We start from the raw sequence: 8,928 nt of genomic DNA on the forward strand, positions 1-8,928 counted from the left end.
AGCGAGCATAGCCCCCGGGTCTGATGCTGCAATGGCTGGAGTAGTTGGCTGAGCCACAGGTGCAGGAGGTTTTGCAGCTGTAGGAATGCTAACTAATTGTTCCTTAATGAATTCCTTCAACCTGTTTACACATGTAGTTACATTATGTCTCCATGTGTACACACTTGTCCTTTGGTTAAAATGACCTTCTGGCAGGGGTTTTTTCAAATCTCAATTAAGGTTATATACTTGAATGATCCCTTATAGATAAGAACGCCTATAAACTTGTCAGAAAGTTATGGATTAAAAACACTTGTCGGGAGTTCATTAGCTAAATAACCCTTATTTTTTCTCGTATTGAAATGAAATCCAAAACTGAAAACATACTCAAACGTGTCATGCGGAGCTGTGTTCTGGCAGCTGGATCGGTTTCAATTCTTACCTGCAAAAGAGAAGAGTCATAGAGTTTAAAGCCAATACTTGATTACAACAAAAAGCTTTACTTTGTCAAAAGGTAATAACAGATGGTGATGCCTAGAGCAACAACTATGATGTCGAGAGGAGAAAGAAAGGTGAGGCAATTGAACCGATGATCTCCGCGGGACCAAACACCACCAAGCTTTATGCTTGACAATTATATAATAACAAATACTCCTTTTTTTCAGTTGCCTATATTGACTATAATGTCAAAGAAACTACTTACTAATTTAAGATTCATATGAATAAAACAAGTGCTAAGTACCAAAAATCGTTGTTAAAACTGTAGAAGAACAAAAAAGAACAATAACTTTGTTAAATACAAGTTTGACATTCGAAATTAAAAAGACTGCAATTAATACAGAAAAGGGGGTCTAGGTATTGTATCCTCAAAAATAGTCAATCCAATATAAATTTCTTCTTCTCAATTGCAAGCAAAGAAAAGCGTAAAACCATATTTATAAAGAAAGCCAATCGGGACTTAAAATTTAGACATGATAAGGTGTACGTATTCTCTTCTTTAAGTTTATGGGGATGGGGTGATTTGAGTTCACAGAAGTGAAGTTGAAGTGTGACTATCTGATATATGGCATAAGCATTGGTCTTTGCATCAGTGATTATACCATCCATGAAAAAGAATTAGCTAAAATTGTATAAATACTTACCAGGCATAACATGGTTCGTGTACTTTCAGAATAGAAGGTTGTGCTTGCAACTAAATTACTTGCATTTGGATCCTGAAAAAAATGCAAAATTGAAGCAAGGAACACAGAGTGTGTCTATTTTACCAATGCTAAAGGAATATTATCTTCATAATATTATAAAGAACTTACCAGTCTAGGACAACCATCAACCTCAAACTGTTGAACAAATTTGCCATCTCTCCCGATGACATCGGTCTCACACCCCTAACCTGTTCAATTTTATGATAAAAAAAATCACATAATATCCTAAAATTGATGTAATGGGGATGGAAGAATACGTGCTCTAAAACTATAGCAAAATGGAATTTAAAGCACCATTGGGAATTAAAGTATTAGCATACAATGTCATGCCTCCACTAACTTTCCCGCCCATGCAACATGTGCATTTGCACCCCCATTATGGTTCTTGTTAGTTAACGGGATTCCAAACCCCTCTGTTTTTGCACTCATAGTTATTTTTTGCACATAGCATCTTTAATTTACAGTACAGTAGTAAGTCTTATGGTGGTACTAAAGAAACCCATGCTTGTTAGAACGTAGCCTAACAGCTGACACAACCAAAATATATTCTATTTACACATGCAAAAGGCACGAACCACTTCTTGAAGTTTCAAAGGTGGTCCAGTTAGCAATCTCCACTGGGGGAAAAATTCCTCAGCAGATACTTGAATTGAACTGATTATGAAGAGCATTTGGTCCCTAATTTGCATTTATTCGAACCAAACATCAAAAACAACAAACAGTGTATAAATCCGTTCAATCCCCCAAATTAAATCCAGTCTTGATAAGAGAAAATAAAGAACATTAAACAAATTAAATGGATTGGTTTAAACAAGCACACAGATAAACTGAAGATGCTGCAAAGTTTGCATATGTGGATGCCATGAATCAAAGATCAACTGTTAATTCCGAACAAAACAGTGTATGTCTGGATAATACCACCAGAAAGACATGTGTATATATGCCCTATACACATTTAGAACATCTTGAAGCTCAGAACTTATATTACATGTAGGGAAGACTTACTAAGCAGCTTCAGTCACCCAAAATCCTCAGAAATCAAATAAATGAAAATAAACGAAAATATTATAAACATCTTACCCGGAGAAAGCCAACGATTGAGAAAATGGTAAGATTGGTGTTCGATTTACACCAAACCGTTGTATTGCTTCAAGTCCTCAAACCCAAAACAAAGGGGAAAAAATTAAACCCTAAAACCCAAAGCAACCTTGAATAAAATCAAGAAGCAATTCCCAACATTTAAGAATCGTACCAGGGGCGAAGAATGAAGAGATGCAGAGACAGAGCGAGAGATGCAAAGCGAGAGCGAGAGATGCAGGGCGATTGAGGGAGAACTTTGAAGAGAACCAGAGGTTGGGCGATGGAGCGAATCATTTATAAGTCGCCTGAGGTAGAGAGAACCGGCGGTTGGGCATGCGATAGAGAGCATGCTATAGAGAGAACCAGACTTTGGGCAGAGTTGTGTTGGGAAGAGGAGAGCGTGCGATAATGGTTTAGGGAGAAGAGTCGTGGAGAGCATGCGAGGAGAGCGTGCGATAGTGGAGAGCATTAAAGGGTGGTACTGTAATGATTATGCATAAAGAAGTTGTACATTTTTAAGACTTTAAGACTTTAAGCATGAAAAGGTTGTACTTTATGCATTTTAAGTTGTATTTAAGACTTTTATGAAATCTCCTTTATAATGTAGTATAAATATATATATATATACATATATATACATACATACATATATATATATATATATATAGAGAGAGAGAGAGAGAGGAGCGATCAAATGAAAATCACTCCAATTTGTAAAAACCGTAAAACCTATTCTCATCCATCGTTAATCTTATGAAATTTTTTCATGAAATTGTTAATCTTGTCAAATTGTTTCATATAATACTTTTTTTGATGAATTTGTTTCATATATGGTTATGAAATTGTTTCATATACTACTTAATGAAATTTTAATGAAACTGTTTCATGTATTTCTCTAAAATTAAAATAATGAAGATGATAATATCCATGATTAACACACTATACAATAAAAATGGTTAATCAACCTCTCATAATTACAAAATAATGAACAAAATGAAAAATTATGATTGGATAAATGAGGTTTTTACGATTTTTACGGTTTTTACAAATTGAGTGGTTTTTATTTGAACGCTCCCCTACATATATATACATATATATATATATATATATATAGAGGAAGCTTCGAGCTCATATTGGTCATGGGTTGAGAACGGGGTCGGAACTTACCCGACAAGGAATTTCGCTACCTTAGGACCGTTATAGTTACGGCCGCCGTTCACGGAAAAAACCGAATATTTCACATAGTGCTTTTAATCAATCTGATTTATTTTATATATATATATATATATATATATATATATACTTATACTTTAGAAAGAAACTGTTTCAGTAATATGAAGCATTGATAAAGAAAATGACTAAATAAGATAACGTGGAATTGATCAATTGAGGTAATTATATTTTCAGATTTAATATTTTTAAAGAATGTTATTATCATCAGTCATAATTAAGCAGAAATTTTGATAAGTATTAAGAATTTTTAATTTTATTTGTAAATTTTAATTATAAAAGTTAATTATTATAAAAATAGTAATGGGCTTGACGGTCCCGTCCATATATTTTTTTTCCATTGCCAAGTCCGCCCATTAATTTTAATAAGTCAGTCCAGACCCATCTATTTTTTTTGAGGATGGTAATCCAAGCCCGCTTTTCTAGCAGACCGGATAAGACAAGTCTAACGAGTCATCCGCCCATTAACAGCTCTAGGACTAAATTATTCTTTGGGTCGATGCATTTTAGTTACAAGTTGTATAGTTGAGGCGTAAGAATATTAATGTAGTAATTTATTAAAAAGGTATTTGAAATCATAAAGTAGAAATGGGAGTAAATCAAATATTTGGTTCTTATTAGTTTTTAAGGAGTTGGTCTTTAAACTTTATTTATTACTTAAATGACCTAGTGCTAGTAGTATGCACTTTTTTTATGGACTTGCTCCTTCTTTCTAACGATCATCTACCAAATCCGTTAAGCTTGAGAGCAAAATGGTATTTTTGCAACTTTTCTCTATTTTAACAATTTATAATATAACTTTTTAAAACAAGGTCTAAGATGTAAACATTAAAACTTGGAGGGCCAGAGATAAACATTTTTCATCTTCTTCATCCCTTTCATCAATGGTTACCGATCCTGGCCACCTCCACCCATGAGTGACCCCATCCACTGTTTTCAGCCACCCACTACCCTTACTACCTAACCACCACCACCCTCCACACACCAGTGGGTTTGTAGAAATGAAGGGTCACCGAAGTAACGTTAGCAACCACCATCACTGTAACATCCCCGTCCACGTGGTCCCGGAATGGGCGGTGTCACTAACGGGACTTAATTCAAAGACACAAACATTACAGAGCTACTAATAAACTCCAAACATAGATTAACTTCTAAAACATGCTTTACAATCTAAAATATTATATTTTAACAACCATTTATAAGCTTAGAATATCAATATCTACAAACGAGTTTACAAACTCCAAAAGTTAAACGCTCGATCTCAAGTCTCGTCCCTATCGGTATCACTTGGAACTTGTCGTGTCAGAAAACAAGAACACGGCTGAGCATGTGGCTTAACGAACAGATTATAATATAAACTTGAAATAATAATACGTAACATCGATAATAAAGCGAAAGACTTAAAAATCAATTAAACTGAATTCATAGAAAATCAAGACATTTAACAATTCTCATTTCAAAACATCATTTAAATAAAAATCCGTCAATTCTTGTAGTGTTCGTGGGGTGGCCAAACCACATTAATTATCGGGTTCACGTAAAATCAACCTAGTCCACAAGGTGGGTTCATGTAAGCCACTATTGGGCCTAACCCTGTGGGCCGAGTTCACTTGTAGGACGCCATGACTATAAAGCCGTCATAATATACATCCCAAATAATGTGCCCGTAATTGGGTTGTTCTGAAAATCAATAAAACTAAACATGTGCCACTACCTGGATGGCGTTCATAAAAAGTTAAGCTTCAAAGTACTTTATAAAACTCGAAATTACTTCAAAATATAAGAATCAATTTAATAAACTTGAAAGTTCAAACATACAATTCAACGAACTAAACTCAAGTGTTCACGATAAAGATTCAAGAGTTTACGATAAAGATTCAAGAGTTTATGATAAAGATTTTAAAAGTTTATATATATATATATATACACACACACACACATGTAATTTATTGACCACTTTTAAGCGATCAATCACAAAGTGATGAATCACCGTTACGAAGGGTCAACTACAACAACTAGTTGCCTAAGAGTCAAAGAAAATGAAATCTGTACCTTAGGCAGAATAGAGAACTATTGCACGATCAAACAGGATTCACGATAAAGTTCGACTTGCTCGTGTGCCTAACGAATGCGCAAATCGGTTATTACTTAAACGACGTAAAACCATATCTTAATTCTACTAATAAGTTATTTAGGTCCGACATATTTATAAACAACTTAAACTTCAAATAGGACAGCCAAATATACATTGAGAAATCGACACACAACACTTAGCTTTATATAATTCCGTTTTGACTTTTAACAGCTTTTGACCCTCATTTTCGTGAGCATTTTTACCCCACTTATAGATCAATACATAAGATACTATCTAAATGAAAGTTGTAGTATACATTAAGGGCTTTCTAACTGAAAAATGTGAGCTTATTCTGACTTACGGTTTGTGAGTTATACACTGTCAAAGTACAGAAAATGTATTGTCGATAAAATCCGATTCCGCAATTCCCGCCTAACTTTCATGATCCAACTTCCATGATTCGCTACATATACGTGCTATAAACATACTTCAACATACTAAACAGCAAAACAAGTCCAATGATCACTAATCTAAGCTTAATCATGCAATTTTACTCTTTTCGACATTATATCGGACAATTGGTGTGCGGTTAAACATATATCCACAATCTAACCATATTGAAACCATAATCTACCATTTTAATTTCTACATCAATTTAACCGATCCTAGCATTCTAAACATGAAATATATCATAATTTTAACAACTTTAGTCAGTAAACTTAGACATAACATAATTTATAAACCGGTCTAAAAAAATGCTAACGTAAACACCCTAATAAAAGTGAATGAAATTTATACTTTTAAGAATGGTTCAAAGAGTGGATTCCGAATATATAATTGTTACCATGATTCCTTCAATAATTTGAGAGATATTTTAGAGAGAAGATGAGAGTTTTTAGAGAGAAAAAATGAGATTGAAAAGCGGTGAAATGAAAGAAGAAGAAGTCGATGGTTCTTATGTTTTTTTTCTCCTTTTTTTATTTACTTTATATATATATATATATATATAGTATACTAGGTTCGAACCCGTGTATGACACGGGTTATTTTACAAAAATTAAATAAAAATGATATGTATTTTATAAAGAATTAATAATAATATGAGGAACTTGTAAAACAAAATTTATAACAGAACATAAATGAAACTAATGAAAGGTAAATAGGTAAAATATTAATGTAATAAATTTAATTTTGGGGATAAAGGGTAATTTAAAAAGAGATTTCCTAATAGGCACTCTCTTGGAAATCAGCCCGAAAAAATCGAGAACTGAAACAGTTATTCATAAGCCTGTGGGGGGAAGACACGTAGTTTGACATGCTTTGCATCCCGCATTCTAAATAAATATTTATTTGAAAAAGGCAAGTCTCAAGTCCTTCTCTAGAGTTGAAGTTAAGGTTATTCATAGTCACAAGTCTGAAGGATCCTTCCGTAGACATGGATTCTGCGTTGTAGATGCATAGCCTCTGTGAAGCTCTGTATGAAGCACTGAGTCATGCTCAGAGGCTCTGCCTAGTACATGCAGAGACAGAGCTGTTACTGATGAGTTAAGTCTAGCATATACAAAGGACGTCCTGTATTTCGATGATCATAAAGACTTCTAAATGAAGACGAACAATCTGGACACAAGTCTGAAGTCCTTTTCCAGAGTTAATTTCTAAGGTTAGTCAAAGGTACAAGTCTCCACCGCCTCTTGTGGTTAAAATTTATCTCCATCGCCTCTTATGGTTAAAATATAAAAGGTGTGGATAAGAAATTCATCTTATTGGTAGCTTTTGGATAAAAAGGAAAGAAAGAATTCTTCTTTGTGTTCTTAAGAGATTCTTACGTAATTTTTTGGTAAGAAGTTGTTTTGGGATACTATTTGAAGTTGTTGTTGTGTGATCCAACTTCAAATACGTGCATAAGATGAGTTTATATTATCAAATTCATTTATTTGATGTTTAAATTAATAAACCTCCTGGTTCATATTTGGGAAGTTGATAAAGGATTTCTTAAAAGTTTTTTGAGTTTATTACTGATTTGGTATGAGAACTTTAAGGTTCTTATATGATTTTTTGTTTTGAAACGGTTTGAATACCAGTGTGGGCAAAGAAAAAGGATGATTTGGGTCATGATTATATCATGATGTGTTATAATAAGGGTGGCACAACAAGAAGATGCGTATATTTGAAATAAGGGTGGCACAATTAGGAGATACGTACATTTGAATCAAGGGTGGCACAATCAGGAGATGCGTACATTGGTGATAAGGGTGGCATAATATATTTTTATGGAAGTGACGATCTTTTGATCATGGGTTTATACCGCATTCTTGTGAGGTGTTAATCTTAAGTTATCATATATGTGTGATATGAGGACTTAGGTTATCACATCCTATGAGTGTGATGAAAAGAAGTGTTTGAGGACAGAGGCTCTGGTTGGTCTTCGTGTGGAACTAGAGGGCCTCTGGTTGTATGTGGAAATTTTGGCTCTTTCAAAATATTCAATTTGTCTTGAACCAGAAACTTGGCATATGATATGCAGAGGCCTTGTATTTGGAATTTGAATTATATGTTCACGCTTTATATTTTGAACTATTTTCAAAAACTTCATGTTTACAATAAACACTTAGAAGTCAGAGCATAGTTCAACCAAAGGGGCCTTGTTTATCTAGAGGGCTTCTGGTTGACTTGACTCTAGGTGGTTTTCCTTAAGTTTTTTTGGTAAGTGACTAGAGGGGCTCTGGTTGATCTTCACATTTAACCATAGGACCCCAGGTCATATATTAAAATCTTTATAAAGTAATTTTTTAAAATGCATCATCTCTGGTTAGGCGAACTAGAGGCTCTGGTTCCCAGAGGGCCTCTGGTTGGCTGGGGCATTTTGTGACTTGTTTCTTATCAGGCCAATGCTTTCAAATTGGCTATCTTAAAAGTGTGTGATCTGTTTATAAGTGGTCCATAGAATCTCTAATTTGTCTTAAACTTTTGATTAAGTTGGAAGTTCAGGACCAGAGGTTCAGATTAGTAGGACTAGATGCTCTGATCGGCCAGGGAGCTTCTGGTTGGGATTTGCATTATATTTAGAAATTGATTTTGTATCAACTTATTGATTTTATGTGACTCTGCTCTAGTTGTTAAACTAGAGGGAGCTCTGGTTGTTGAACCAAAGGGGCTCTGGTCCTTATGGGACAAAGGGGTTCTAGATGGTCTTGCATAGTGTGTTGTGAGGAGTTGAGAAACTTACATTATGTATGGCAAGGAAGATTTATAAATTCTTTTTGGAATGAGTTATTTGAGTTAGGATTTATAACAAGCTGTTATGTATTTGTTTGATTACAAATATGATTTTAACCGATTTTGGTGATATTCGCCTTGTAATTGC

The sequence above is a fragment of the Cynara cardunculus genome, unplaced genomic scaffold (genome assembly GCF_001531365.2).
Source record: "Cynara cardunculus var. scolymus isolate 2C unplaced genomic scaffold, CcrdV1 Un_Scaffold_7418, whole genome shotgun sequence".
NCBI lineage: Eukaryota > Viridiplantae > Streptophyta > Magnoliopsida > Asterales > Asteraceae > Cynara > Cynara cardunculus.